The sequence below is a fragment of the Pan troglodytes genome, chromosome 1 (genome assembly GCF_028858775.2).
Source record: "Pan troglodytes isolate AG18354 chromosome 1, NHGRI_mPanTro3-v2.0_pri, whole genome shotgun sequence".
NCBI lineage: Eukaryota > Metazoa > Chordata > Mammalia > Primates > Hominidae > Pan > Pan troglodytes.
In genome coordinates, this window is record NC_072398.2 from 188,640,651 (window position 1) to 188,656,684 (window position 16,034).

At 37.7% G+C, this 16,034-nt stretch overlaps 1 protein-coding gene across 17 annotated transcripts in view; it reads left to right on the plus strand.

The window, feature by feature from the left end:
* FOXJ3 (forkhead box J3) overlaps positions 1–16,034 on the plus strand; it is a 160,616-nt gene that overhangs the window by 7,922 nt on the left and 136,660 nt on the right. For 4 of the 17 annotated variants that reach the window (XM_009455374.5, XM_054682034.2, XM_063803027.1 and 1 more), the window contains exon 2: positions 4,111–4,254. The exons of 11 other annotated variants lie outside the window; for them this stretch is intronic. The gene's annotated coding sequence lies outside the window, so the exon portion shown is untranslated. Of the gene's footprint in view, positions 1–1,953; positions 3,179–4,110; positions 4,255–16,034 lie in introns of those variants that run through there. 2 more of the 17 variants (XM_063803017.1, XM_054682005.2) reach the window with 2 other exon arrangements.

Here is a 16,034-nt window from a genome sequence, read left to right on the forward strand (position 1 = left end):
TTTATTGTCTTCAAATCAGTGTAGAGTCTGTGGATTCCATAGAGTTGGCCAGCTATTCTAGGATGAGCTTTACCCAGTAAACTGACTTTCAGTCAGAGTTTTCACCTGGAGTATAAAACAAAAAGTTCTAACGGAATTCTCCTACCTAGAGTCCTCCTCAGTGGTATAGTGTTTACTAAGGAAATAAGATTGATCTTCTGATTGATTGGTAGAGTGTGGTGCCAGTGTGACCTTATTAAAAACCTTGTAAATTGGAATCATCTTTTTTTTTTAAGATTGGGACCTGACCTTTGACACCACTAATAAGCCTTGTTGCCAATTAGCACTATTGTGTTGAAACAGATTTGTGAGAGGAATGGATAATAAAGGAAAGACTGCTAGAACTTACTAACTGTTGCAAATTTTGTTTGCTTACAGAGAGAGGGGATTCAATATGATGGAAGTAGGTTATCATAAAGACTCTAGATTTTGGCTGGTGGTACATGGGTGCTTATTAAATTATTAAAATTAAGTTTAAAAAGTTTCTGTGGCTTGGCCATCAAATTTTGGGTAATTACAGACACAACAGTCAAACATGCAGCAATCAGGGTCAGGTTGGCCTTTCTGAATGAGGATGGAGCAGACTGTTATGGCAGGAGGTGAATGATACATGGCGTCTCTTTCTGCTAGGATAGTTGGGTCTGTGAGTCTATGACGCCTTACTTGTCTACCCTGTGTACAGAACTGGTGATGGTATTGTCCCACTGTGTATACGTGGGTAGCCGTCACCATCAGAAATGGCACCTTTGTGTATCAGAGGAAGTCGTGTTTTATATTATTGTAGGGGATGTGTATTTTCAAAAGATTTCCACCTTACGTTTGAATAATATTTTTTCAAAAGTGTTTTATCTGATCTGTTGGATTTTGGAGACTTATAACAGCCTCGTGATATGTGTTAATAGTGATATGTGTTAATAGTGATATTCCTATTGGCAAATGGAGAAGATGAGATAGAAGCTAGGTAGGACTCAGTGCCACTCAGTTATTTAGTGGTGGAGCAGATGCTGGAACCCAGACCCTGCATTCTCCTTGTTTCTTACTCTTAGTATGAAACTGACAAAGTTTTGGTGAGGAACTTGCTCTGGATTTTTGAGGTAAAAATGGAAGGTTATAAACCCCAAAGGACCTGGACTACTTGGAGCAGAACATATGATAATATCAGACTTAGAGTACATAAAACCAATGGGAGCGGTTTCTCCCCTTGTTAAATTTAGGTCCATTTCTAGTCATTGGAAGCATTTTTACTTGAATCTGCATTCTTTGTCTTCGTAGAATTCAGGAGTTAAGGGAAACTTTAAAGGATTACTCAATAGCAGATTTGGTCTTGTTTTATGTAAGTATACATCTATAAAATTTAGACATTGAAAAAGTATCCCTGGAACATGATTCCACTAAGGATGCCTAGGTTACTGCCACAGTGGGAGATGTGTTGTCTGTTGCCTGGTGGTTGGGAAGAGTAACAGTATATAGAGAAGTTATATCTGCATAGAAAAAAAAAGACTGGGAGAGAATGCATCATAATGGGTAATTTAAATTTTCTTCTTTGAACCTGTATATATTTTCTAAGCTCTCTACAGTGACCATATATCATTTTTGTACTCAAAGAAAACGTATACAGTTTGATTTTTATGGTTCAAGTGAGAATTTGGAAAAATGTGGATCTTCGGACTTTTTTTTGAGTTGGAGTCTCACTCCGTCTCCCAGGCTGGGGTGCAGTGGCGTGATCTCTGCTCATTGCAACCTCAACCTCCTGGGTTCAAGTGATTCTCCTGCCTCAGCCTCCCAAGTAGCTGGGATTACAGGCGCCCGCCATCACGCCTGGCTAATTTTTGTATTTTTAGTAGGGACGAGGTTTCACCATGTTGGCCAGGCTGGTCTCAAACTCCAGACCTCATGTGATCCGCCTCCCAAAGTGCTGGGATTACAGGTGTAAGCCACAGTGCCCAGCCTGATTTTGGGACTTTTGAAGAGCAGTTTAAACACTTGATGCTATGAAGTTGTTTTGCTTTCTAAGCAGTTTGTTAACAAATCAGTTTGATAACTTATTGATTATCTTATGGGTCAAGTTGTGAGTGTATTAAGTGGTTTGGGTTTTTCTTTGCATTAGAAGTTGGTCATTTAGCTCTGCTGATCAAGAAATTAATTTTAGTCCCCTGGAAGCAACCAAGACCTTAAGTTTACTTACAGTAATTATTTATCAATAAATGATCTAGAAATAGCACTCCAATTTAAATCCTGAAAACTAACTTAAGGATCTACTTATATGCTTCCATTCCTTGGCAGATTTCTAATAAAAAACCAAATTGTTAGTGCTTCTTTAAGGTAGTGTTTTTCATCCAGGTACATTGGACTCATCATTTCTCTCACTCATTCGCTTGCTCATCTGTTCCCTCTTTTGCTGTGTCCTGGGCACAGTACTAAATACTGGGGACACGACTAAGGCAGGGTCCCTGCCAGCAAAGACTACAGCTTTTAGTTTGGGAGAAAAATCAGAGATGTCCTTGGCATCTGGAAGTATCCTGTGATTTCTTCTGTTTTCTTCTTTTCAACTAGAAAGGCAGAATGAGTAGCTTGTTCAAAGAACTTAATGGATTTAGGGATGTGAATAGATGGCTTTAAGGGAAGCTGATGGCTTCATAGTTATTTCTCTGATTGCAAAATACTGAAAATTTAAGGAATTTCCTCATCTAATGAGCATTTGTTACTGAGGTAGATGACCTGGGCATTCAGGTTTGCTTTGGGAACTTAATCAAACAACATTGTATCGATTCTTCCAGGATGGAGACAGTGTCTTTTTGACTCTTATCCTCTATACTTAACACTGTGTGTGATACATAATAGACATTATTATATAGCCATTATACAGTCATGTGCCACATAATGACATTTTGGTCAACTGTGGGGCATATATATACAGTGGTGGTCCCATAAGGTTATAATGGAGCTGAAAAATTTCTATTGCCTAGTGACCTCAAAGCCGTCATAATCTTGTAGTGTAATTAAAAAAATAAATTTAGTGTAGTCTATGTGTACAGTGTTTATAAAGTCTACAGTAGTGTACAGTAATGTCCCAGGCCTTCACAGTCACTCATCACTCACTCACTCTGAGCAACTGCCAGTCCTGCAAGCTCCATTCATTGTAAGTGTCCTATACAGGCATACCATCTTTTATACAGTATTTTTACTGTACCTTTTCTGTGTTTAGATACACAAATACTTTTGTATTCCAGTTGCCTACCATATTCAGTGCAGTAACATGCCATTCAAGCTTGTAGCCTAGGAGCAATAGGCTGTACCATATAGCATGGGTGTGTAGTAGGCTCTACCATGTAGGTTTGTGGAAGTACACTCTGACATTTGTACAGTGATGAAATCGCCTAACGACACGTTTCTTAGAAAGTATCCCTGTTGTTAAGCGATGCATCACTGTACTAATAAAGGATGTTGCATGTTTAAACTTAATTTTGAGAATTTTAATATTACTACAGATAGTTTTGTCTAAAACAGTGATATATATGTTATATATATAGTATATATAGTATTTATATGTTATATATAGTATATATAGTATATATGTTATGTATAGTATATATAGTGTATATGTTATATATCTCGTGTATATATAGTGTATATATAATATATGTGTATAATATATACAGTGTATATATGTGTATATATAGTGTGTATATATTCCTAGAATTTATATATATAGTATATATAGTATATATATTCCTAGAATTTATATATACTATATATACTATATATACACAGTGTATATATAGTATATATAGTGTATATACACAGTATATATATACTGTGTGTATACAGTATATATACTATATAGTGTGTATATATATACACACTATATATATATACTATATATATTTAGTAGTTCCTAGAATTTTAAGAGTTAATCATTCAGGTCAATGAAATATATCGCTAAAACACTTGATATATAGTCATTTGGCTACTTTTAGAACACCTTTGGTCACTCATAGCTATAAGGTAACCTGTTTGTTGTTAGTTGTAATTGAGGCAAAATATGCATCTAACGTCATCTCTTTTTCTTAGTTCTTCCCTGTGGAACAGTAGAGACCTAGTCTGCCTTCTTTCACAAGATCATCCTTCAATTATTTGAAGGTGATTATTCAGCATATATCTCTTGAGTACCTGCGCATGCAAGACACTGTCCTGGATATTGTGAGAGATCCAAAGGTAATTAAGAGGCATAGTCTCTTAGCAAGAAATGGGTACAGATACTAAGAGCTATGGGTTTACTGAGAAGAGGGAGTGTTTTTTGCTTATGATGATGACAAAAGCTTCGTGGATGAGATAGTGTTTGGATTAAGATTAAGCATGGAGCATTCTAGGCTGAGAGCATAGTCAAAGACTTAGAAATGAGGAAGCACAATGCAAGTTAGAGGAATAGAGACCCAGCTTGGCTGTTCCCCAAACTATCCTCCAGGATATTAAAACTGTTCGTTATTGTATCCCCAGCACTTGGAGGAGTGGTTGGCTAATAATTGGTGCTTAATAAATATTTGTTGAATGAATGAATGAATGGTCATATTTGAGAAATACCGATCATCATTTTCTTGGACATTAACAAAGCATTTTAGGATATTGAACACTTTAAGTCATTTAGAGAAAAAAAGTGTTTATCTCAATCTTCTTTAATTATGGAATGTGCATTAACAACTCTTGAAATCCTCTGGAAAATATTACACTGGTCTGTATGGTAGAGGTGAGGTGGAAGGCTAGAAAGTGTTTTCTTCTCCAAGCTAAACACAGTTTCTTCAGTCATTATACACTTGACATTTGGTTTCTGATCCCTCACTAGTTTGATATCCCTCCTTCCAAGGATTCTGTCCTGTAAGTGTTCTTAAAATGTGGTGTTCAGAACAGAACATGTTTCCCTCCATAGGTGATATATTTTAATTCTATATTAAAACAAAACAAAAAACCCTCAGAATATAGTACTCCAGTTGTGAACTAAGTAGTGAGGAGTACATGGTACTGTTACCCTCCTTTTCTGGATACTGTTCTTCTAATGAAGCCCAAGTTTGCATTTTGTTTCTTTTTAGCAGCTGAGTCACTCTCTTGGCTCATATTCAGTTCTCATCTTAATTTACAACAAGTTCTTTGAGTAGATTCAGAGAGATTTCCTATTAGTAGAGCTAACTAATGAATGCCCATTTTCTTCTGATTGAGTCTAGGCTGTTTTCTCAGAAGTACTAGTCATCCTTAGCTTCCTGAAATCTGAGAAAGAAAAAAATTAATTATCCATTGGTATTGTTGAGCAACTAACACCAAACAACTTTAGTCCAACTGCCCTTTTGAGTATACTCAGAAGTATATAAAATATGAAGAACCCCCCTTTACCCATTGAGATTCAACAAATTAAGATAGGTGCCACATATGCCTCAAATACCTTTTTTTTTTAAGTATTTCAAAGAAAATCATAGACACTGTCTTTTCACCCCATGTCAGTATGCATCTTTAAGAAAATGTAAATATTTTCTTATATTAACCATGCCATCATTGTATCTAACAAAATAGACAATATTTTTAGGTATCATCTAATATCCAGTTCATAATAAAATGTCCTGATTCTTTAAAAACATCTCTTTACAGTTGGTTTTTAGTTGACTCAAGATCCAGATAAGGTATATAGACTGCATTTGGTTGTTATATTTCTTAAATCTCCTTTAACTGAACCATAGCCACTTCCCACTCTCCCCACCTTTTGGATAATTTGACCCCTTTGGCCCTTCACGTCTCTATCTGTACCAAATTCTGTTCCTTTTGAAATATCTGCTAGATTTTTTTTTTCTTTTATGACAATTCAGCAATCATTTTGGAGTATTATGTGTAGAACATGTGCTAGGCATTATGGGAGATAACAAGTTAATTCGATATTCCAGTGGTAGGGACAGATGTTTACAGAAACAACATGAAATGGATTGTTTGTCCTCCAATGCATCATGCCTTGATGATAAAGTCTCCCATTTTTTTTCCCTGGAAAATGATGCCAATGGAATCTTCTTCATACATCTCTTTAATCATATACTGATCAGGAACCCACATTTGGTTTCCTCTTGAGTCGGTTCATACTTGACTGTTTTTGGCCTGTCACTCAGTTCTTCCACTGGCTCCCACTGTTATCCAAAGTGGCGCAAAAATCTTTTTATTTACTTTATTTAAAAAACCCACGTTTATGTTATGTAGAATTTTCATTTCTCCAACAAGATTATAAATATCTGGAGAGCAAAAGTCATACTGTCTTCTTTTTCTTTGTAATACTGGGTGCTTAATAAGTACTTTTGAAGAGTCCTGGTACATATATCAGGTCTATTCTTCTGTTTCCTACCTTTCTAGAGTCAGCTGGAGATTCTGCCAGTTAAAAGTAAATAATCCAGACCTGGATCTCTAATTACCTCAGAAGTCTTCTTAGAAACAGTCCATTCAGTGGTCTAACTGAATCAGGGATGACAGATAAATGATTTTCATGTTACCAATTGCTCATCACCATGTCCTTGGCAGACTACTAATTTCTGCTTGTGTTTAGACATTATTTTTTCATTGTAGCACTTCAGGCAGCCACTACCTATTGAGCATTATTGACAAATGATAGGAAACCGTTGTCCTAAACCAGTAGTTCCAGAATCAGACTACATCAGAATCAGCTGAGATAACTTTTAATTAATAGATTTCCCAAGTTTCACCTAAATCAGGATTTCCAGGAATGGGATAGAAATGATTATAAAGTCAGCAGTGGTTTGTTTACTGACTTTGGGAATGAGGCACGTAATTTTTATTTTGTTAAACATCTCTGGCAGTGGAGGCTTTATAGCTTCCTATCTTTTCAGTTTCAGTACAGCATTTTATTCCTCTCACAGCCAGTAAGTTCTGTTAGGTTCAGTGGACTTTTCAGCAATATGGGTAGGATCTGTTGCTTTGAATTACACCAGGCAAAGCACATGAATCAAATGCCCAAGATAAAGATACAGGATCCAGGGAAGTGGCGTCTTGGTTTTCTAAATATAACTGAGCTCAAATTTAAAGCCTCACAGCCTTTAGCCCTCCAAAAACTCATTCTTTGTCTAGTGAATACCTTTAAATGTTGCTTAAAATGTAAGAGTTCAACATTTTTGCAGTAGATTAGCTTTTGAATTTTTCATATTTCATGTATATTCAATAAAGGTGATTTAAACATATAATGTGATCTAATTTCATATACCTTTAAACATATAATGTGATCTAATATCGTATACCTCTAATTTCATATACCTTTAAACATATAATGTGATCTAATTTCATATACTGTATAATTTCAGTATTTAAACATACGGTGTGATCTAATTTCATATACCTTTTTCAGGTTTTCTGTAAAAATAAATGTGTAAATTGGGAAAGGGTTCTTTATTAGACCACATGATACGATTTTGGGACCAAATATTAGGTAGTTAAGTTTTTGAGCAAAGTAGAGAGACTGAAGCCTCAGGATTATCTAGTGAGTTAATGACAGCCCCAGAAATAGAATCTTGTGCTATTTGCTTGGGTTATGATTTAGTTTGAAGAGGGTGGCCTGTGATCTGTTTACATAAATTGCAGGAAGTAAGGTTTGGGGTTTGGAAGAAGTTATAGCTCTGTGATGTTTGGCCAGGAAGCCCCCCTTCCCCCACGCTCACCACCTCTTTTATTGACACTAGTCCTAAAATATGGAGGAAAAGAGGCAGTTACGTATATTTCCTACTGTTAAAACAGTCTTTAAAAGCTGAAGCTGATTTTTTTTCATCTTCTGTTAGTCTCTTCCTGGCCCTGGTCTTGTTTTAGGAGGAGAGGAGTATAGCCTAAGTAGTCGATTTGTAGATAGTGGTAGTTTCCTTGATAATTTTTTCAGGTGTATAAAACTTTTTTATTGGCTGTACATGTATCTTCATTAAACGTGTTTAGTGAATAAACAATATGGTTTAAAAATAGTGGAGGCCACCAGAAAACTATTGAATGGTTCAAGGAGTTATAGATTTGTAAGTAATTGTTTTTTCTAGAGTTGTTTTCTGGTGAGGTAGTTACTTTTACTCACCCTTTCCTGTTCCAGCTTTGGGGTTTGGGGGTGGATCCTGTGGCACTAGTGAGAGAAGCAGCAGGAATGTGACAGAATAAAAACATTTGTGTGTGGTGGTTCTGAACTTATTTTTTTTCCTAACTGCTTTGTTGAGATATAATTCACATACCATACAGTTCATCTAGTTCAGTGTAAAATTCAGTGTTTTTTAGTATATTCACAGGATTGTGCAACCATTGCTACAGTCTAATTTTAGAACGTTTTTCTCCTGCCTTGAAAAGAAACTCCATACCTAATAGCAGTCAATCTCTATTCTCCATTTACTTTTTCTCTTACTGCTAACCCTAAGAAACTGCTATCTAATTACTCACATGAATTTGCCTATTTTGGACGTTTGATGTAAATGGAATCATACAATATGTAATCTTTTATGACTGGTTTCTTTCACTTAGCATAATGTTGTTAAGGGTTATACATGTTGTAACATTTATTCCTTTTTATTGTCAAACAGTATTCCATTATGTGGATATAACACATCCATTCATCAGTTGATGGGCATTTGGATTATTTCCACTTTTTAAACAAAACAAAACAAAACAGGGTCTTGCTCTCTCGCTGAGCTGGAAAGCAGTGACACGATCACAGCTCACTGCAGCCTCCACCTCTTGGGCCCAATTGATCCTTCCACCTCAGCCTCCTGAGTAGCCGGAACTACAGGCACCAGCCACCGTGTCTAGCTAATTTTTGTATTTTTTTAGAGATGGGATCTTGCCATGTTGCCCAGACTGGTCTTGAATTCCTGGGCTCAAGCCATCTGCCTGCCTCAGCCTCCCACAGTGCTGGGATTACAGGTGTGAGCTACTGCACGTGGCCTATTTTCATTTTTTTGCTATTACGATTTAATACTGCTATGAACATTCTTGTGCAGATTTGTCTGTGGATGTATGTTTTCATTTCTTGGGTATAGAATTTCTGGGTCATATGGTAACTCTTATGTCTAACTTTTTGATGAACTGCCAAACATTCCCAAAGTAGCAACACTATTTTACACTTGTACTAGCAATGCATGAAAGTTTGAATTTCTCCACGTCATTGCAACACTTGTTACTTTGTGTCTTTTTGATTATAGCCATGTTAGTGGGTATGAAGTGATGTCTTGTTTTAATTTGTATTTCCCGGCTGAGTGCAGTGGCTCACGCCTGTAATCCTAGCACTTTGGGAGGCCGAGGTGGGCGGATCACCTGACGTCGGGAATTCGAGACCAGCTTGACCAACATGGTGAAACCCTGTCTCTACTAAAAATACAAAAAAAATTAGCCAGACATGGTGGTGCATGCCTGTAATCCCAGCTACTTGGGAGGCTGAGGCAGGAGAATTGCTTGAACCTGGGAGGTGGAGGTTGCAGTGAGCCAAGATCACTCCACTGCACTCCAGTCTGGGTGACAAGAGCGAAACTCCATCTCCAAAATAAAAAATTGTATTTCCCTGGTGATTAATGATGCTGAACATCTTTTCATGTATTTATTGGACATTCATATATCTTCTTTGTAGAAATGTCTGTTCAGATTCTTGCCCATTATTAAATTGGATTATTAGTCTTTTGGTTATTGAGTTGTAAGAGTTGTTTGTATGTTCTGGATACCTAACTTGGTCTTCTAACTGCAGATTGGTCCTAAATTGCTTAAAGATAAAGTGATGGATACAAAAGACTGTATTAAGTAAAGACCTGGTGAGTTGTCAGATCTCATTTTAAGTTTCTTTTTTCCCCCCAATTTTTGAAGAATCTGGTTTATTCATTCACTGAATAAATATGAGTGCTGGCTTTATACTAGGTTTTGGGAATATAACAGAGAATGAAACATGGAGCTCACATTCTGATGGGGGAGAAATAAAAATCATATCAGGTGGTGATGAGCTTTTCGGTTTTCTATTTCTATTTATGAAGAATAAAATAAGGTAATAGAGATAATGTGATGAAAGTTCTAACATTCTCTACCTTTCCTGAATTCTTAATCTATACCTTCTGTTCTTACACTTTCTACTTAATTTTATTTAATACAACTTGTAGCTAAACTTTTATTTTTCTTTCACTCCTGATTCTTAACCCCTATCCATGCTAATTTTTGCCTTCACTATTCCACAAAACTCACCCACTGTCGTATTATTATCTTCTATTAAAAGCCAGTATTCTCTTTTCAGTTTTTATCCTTCTTGATCTACACTGAACATGATTGCCTTTCTCTCTCTTAAATCACTTGCTGCTATCTGCAGTCCAACTTCCTCAAGTTTTTTTTTTTTTTTTTTTATGGTTTCTCTTAATTATCTGTGTGGCCTCTCTTCTGATAGATACTCTGTGGTGAATTGCAGATCCTCATGATTTTAATTGCTCTCTGAAAGCAGATGACTTCTTAGCTCAAGCTGCACCTCTGCCTTCAGGTTTAGCTAGAGTGGCTGGGATGAACAGCTGATTGCTTCTCACTCATCAGGATTCTTTCCCTTTACTCTTTCCTCTGGCACAGTTCTTCTATTTGGGTTGATTAGGATACAGGTTATTTTTGTGACTGCTTTAATGATTACCTGTTACTAATGGTATAATAATCTGAAATGTTCAGTCAAGTTTCTTGAATCAAAGGGGTTGTTTCTTCATGAATGTTAGTGAATGTTATACTTTCAAGTCTTTTGGAAAGATATGGCTGAATTCAGAAGCAAAAAAAGGGAATAGCTTCTTGACCTCTAGAGCTGTGACAGTTTTTTAAATAAATAAAATAAATAAAAAATGAATTTTTAATTTTTTTATTTCAGTAGGTTTTTGGGGAACAAGTGGTGCTTAGTTACATGAATAAGTTCTTTAGTGGTGATTTCTGAGATTTTGGCGCATCCATCACCCGACCAGTGTACACTGTACCCAATGTGTAGTCTTTTATCCTTCACCCCACTCCCACCCTTTCCCCTGAGTCCCCAGAGTCGAATGTATCATTCTTATGCCTTTGCATCCTCATAGCTTAGCTCCCACTTATGAGAACATACGTCGTTTGGTTTTCCATTCCTAAGTGTAATAGTTTTAACAAATTTTTAATTCTTACCTTTGTCTGGTGTTACACTAACGCTTTCACTCAAGCTACTGTCCTAGTAACTGAGGCATTTACTGCATTTTTCCATTCTTATGAAGGAGGAAATTAAGCCTTAGGGAAGTTAACATATCCAAGGTCACACAGTAACTGTCAATAGTTGGGATTCCAGTCTTGAGTCTTCAGCTACAAGGTCATGAATGGTAGTAAGTTTTTTGTAAATTATAAAGCATTGCATTTCTGTGTAGGTGGGAGAGGGGAGAGAGCTCGTAAGTATTTCGAGCTGGGTGTGATGACTCATGCCTGTAATCCCAGTGCTTTGGGAGGCTGAGGTGAGAGGATCATTTGAGGCCAGGAGTTTGACATCAGTTTGGACAACACAGCAAGACCTTGTTTCTACAGAAAAAAAAAAAAAAAAAAAAAAAGCCCAATGCAGTGGTGTGCACCTGTGGTCCCAGGTACTAGGAAGGCTGAAGCAAGAGGTTTGCTTGAGCTCAGAAGTTCGAGGCTGCAGTGAGCTATCATCTGGCCACTGTACTCCAGCCTGGGCAACAAAGCAAGACTCTGTCTCTTAAAAACAAAGCGAACTTATTCAGAGCTTTTTCAAAATACTTAGTTCTATTTCACTCCATGCCCCCAGATAATATGTTATTATACAACTGTTAGTGTGTTGCGATGGCTGCTTCCTAAATGTGGATAGTTTGTAACTCAGTTTAATGTACACTTGAATACTGCTTATGTTAAAAGAAATTCCATGCTTTTCTGTTGGTAATGGAATATAATACAGTAAATAGCTTGTATTGCAGCATACTCATTAGCTAATGCCTGGCTTTTAGTACTCATATTCTGGTTGTGTCATTCTGCTCTTTCTTGATACATATTAGTTTTCAAAACATTTGGAGATTTGTGCTGTTGGCACCAAATAAAACCATGTAAATAAATTATGGATGTAACTGAATGAGTTAATATAGTTGTTCAACTACAGTTGATGCCACAGAGATTCGTTTGTGACTTGGAGGACTTTAAAATTTCCTGACTTCAATGTGAACCTTAGCCTTCTTTTGTGAGATTTCCCTGTTGCTGTTCAGTTGCCTGGGTAGGGAGAAGACTGATATATGTTTGTTCTTTCAGTCAACAAGGCTAGGGTTCAGGACGTCATTTAAGGACGGTAATCTAGAGGAAAAATGAATAACACTGGAACTAAAGCATTGAAGCTAGAGCAGATTGGAAAGATAACTAGAAGTTAGAATTTGATAGTAAATGGTAACTTATTGGAGGTACTAAGGGTGTTGATGTTTGGACAGTTTAGTATATGAGATCATTTTCCCTTGCCTGAGTTTTGAGCTGATTGAGAAATAAGAACCTACAGATGAAGAAGCAAGACAGTACCTTTAAAAAAATTAGCTTTTTATTCAGGTAAAAATCACATACTGTGAAGTTCACCATTTTAAAGTGTACAATTCAGTAGTTTTTAATGTATTCACAAAGTTGTGCAACCATTGCCACTATCAATTAGGCCATTTTCATCACTCTAAAAAGAAACCTCCTAGCAGTCACTTCCCATCTGCAATCTTCCTCTCTTCCCCCATCTCCTGGCAACCACCAATCTACTTTTCATTTCTATAGATTTGCCAATTCTGGACATTTCGTATAAATGGAATCATATAGCATGTGGTCTTTTGTGTCGTTTTCACTTAGCATGAGGCTTTCAAGGTTCATTTATGTGGTAGCGTGTAAAAGTACTTCATTCCTTTTTATGGCTGAATAAAGTTGCATTGTATATTTTGTGGCTATTACTTAGATAAACCATACTTTGTTTATCTGTTCATTAGTTGACAAACGTTTGGGTTATTTTCACTTACTGGCTTTATGAGTAGTGCTGCACATTTGTGTGCAAATGATCATTTGTGTGCATGTTTTTGTAGGAACATTTAAATTCTCTTGGAGATGTATATGCTTATAATTGCTGGGTTTTATGGTAACTCTGTGTTTAACTTTCAAAGGAGTTGCCTTTGTTTTTGATAAAACCTATATTGTAGAACGTGACTTAGGTTTAAGAGCCAAATGAGTTGGCTGACTTTCTGCAGCCCCTCATCCCCATCTGTCAGTGGGACAGTGCACCCTAGAGGATGTTTGGGTCAGCAGAGCAGACACACTCAGATCATTGCCTTGTAGAATCCTGGATGGAGAGTGAAAAGAAAGAGACTGAGGGCTGGGCGTGGTGCCTCACGCCTGTAATCCCAGCACTTTGGGATCCTAACCGAGGCAGGTGGATCACCTGAGGTCAGCAGTTCAAGACCAGCCTGACCAACATGGTGAAACCCCCTCTACTAAATACAGAAAAGTAGCCAGACATGGTGGTGCATGCCTGTAATCCCATCTACTTGAGAGGCTGAGACAGGAGAATTGGTTGAACCCAGGAGGCAGAGGTTGCAGTGAGCCGAGTTGGCGCCATTGCCCTCCAGCCTGGGCAGCAAGAGTGAAAACTCCGTCTCAAAAAAATAAAAAGATTCTGAGTCCCTGGTACTCAGTTCTTTTGTTAAGTTAGCTCTATGTACTAACCAATTTACCTCTTTGGAGAGGAATGGGCTAAGAGGCCAGGAGTGTTTACTGAAGTAATTCCTCATAGAGACTAAGAGTTGGAAAAAAAATTAGTCTGCTCTAACAAAGAGTAAGAGTTAAGCCAGAAACCTGAAAGCCATTCTTAGATGAAAAGGCTGTGCCATTTTATCCAGGAAGGAAGTATATTAAGAGAAGATGATGAATTCAGTTTTAAACATGGTAAATTTGGGATTTCCAGGAGGGAATGTTAGATATTTGTTTGGAGATTAGGAGATTGATTTCTGCTAGAGATGAAGATTTGAGATCTATCTACCTACAGGCAATTAAAATACAAGACTAGGTAAATCACACATAAAACAGTAAAGAAGTATGTCTAGTAATTTTTTTTCTTTTAAATAAAGAAAGCTGCTCTGCTGTGTACAAAACCATGACCCAGAGGCAGGTTGTCTGTGAGTGGTTTAGCGCCAGGTTCCCCACGAAAGTGTGTTCCGTGACAGGCAAGGGGACGGCTGCCTTTTCAGCCACACCCCATTTCCCAGGACGAGGGGCAGTCCACACTGGACCCTGGTCCCAAGGATGTCTAGTAACTTTTATATCTGCATTCCTTGTGGTTTATTGTGCTAACTGATGTTTCTGCTGTATTTTGCTGTGAGTGGCTGATTTCCTTCTGGGTTTTGTGATTTTTAATTATGAATACATTTATTTTGAGATCTTACCTGTGGGAATTTTTCCAGGCTTAGGTCAAAGGTGATTTCCTCCAGAGAGAACGTACATTTGCTTCTATCAAGATTGGGTGGGGGATACAACCATCCTAGGGCTACCCTAAACACAATTCTAGGTATGAAGCTTTTTTTTTTTTTGAGACGGAATTTTGCTCTTATTGCCTAGGCTGGAGTGCAGTGGTGTGATCTTGGCTCACTGCAACCTCTGCCTCCCAGGTTCAAGCGATTCTCCTGTCTCAGCCTCCCAAGTAGCTGGGATTACAGGCACATGCCACCATGCCCGGCTAAATTTTTTGTATTTTCAGTAGAGATGGGGTTTCATCATATTGGTCAGGCTGGTCTCAAACTTCTGACCTCAGGTGATCCGGCCGCCTCGGCCTCCCAAAGTGCTGGGATTACAGGCATGAGCCACTGCGCCCAGCCGGTATGAAGGTTTTAAAACCATAATCTAGGGGAAGATCAGCTTGTGGTTGTGAAATATCAGGGAAGACACCCTTGCACTGCTGTCACAGTCCCTGATCCCCTCCCAGCACTAAGTGCTGTGGTTAAAAAAGTAGTTTTCCTGGCAGTTTTCTTGGTTAAGAACTGAACATTGCTGCTGTCATAGTCCTGGATCCCCTCACCAGCCCTAAGTGCTAAGGTTAAAAAAGCAGTTTTCCTGGCACTTCTCTTGGTTAAGATCTGAATGTTGTTGCATCTTGTACATTGTGTCCCACAAGGTCTTGGAATTGCAAGCCAGAATTCATAGTGCTTGGCATAATGCCCTAAAGGTGAAGGAAAGCTATTGTCAGTACTCTGCATACCTTTCTAGTTTCCACTGTTTCACCTAGTTTTTGGATTCTGATCATACCTCATTTTCTGTCAAGTTTTTGATTTATATGTAAAGATTTTAAGATACTTTACTCAGCATTTTAGTTATTTTCAGTGGTTACGAGATTGAGCCATCCACCCTGTCATTCTGGCAGAAATAGAAGTGTCTATCTGCGTCTCTCTTCAGTGTATGCAGGGATAATTATTAGATGCAGGGACTTCAATCACCTTCTAAACCAAAGGTTACAAACTTGCAGCAAAATCCAGTTTCTGTTTGGCCTACGTAGTATTTAGGAAATGAAAATCAGGGCCAGGTGCAGTCGCTTATACCTGTAAGCTCAGCACTTCGGGAGACCGAGGAAGGAGGATCACTTGAGCCCAGGAGTTCAAGATCAGCCTGGGCAACATAGCAAAACCCCATCTGTATTTTTTTAAAACGTTAAAAAATCAAGAGATTGCAGGTAAAATTTTGGATTTTTTTGTTTCTCTTGAAAAATTGGAAGTTCTTAAAATGCTGGGTCTATAATACTCCTGCCTAGCAACAATTGACTAGAACTGGTAATAGCCCTGATCCCTTCAGACTGAACATGCTCTCTTCAGTTGCTCACAGTTTCCGCCACTTGTGCAGTGTATGCATATGTATACACTTAAACCCATTTTACCTTATCCCATTTATGTGTTACCATTAGGCATTTGTGAATCATCGTTCTGCCCAATGAAAATATTGATACCCTCCCATGTGCTCCATAGTAGTGCTGATAGACA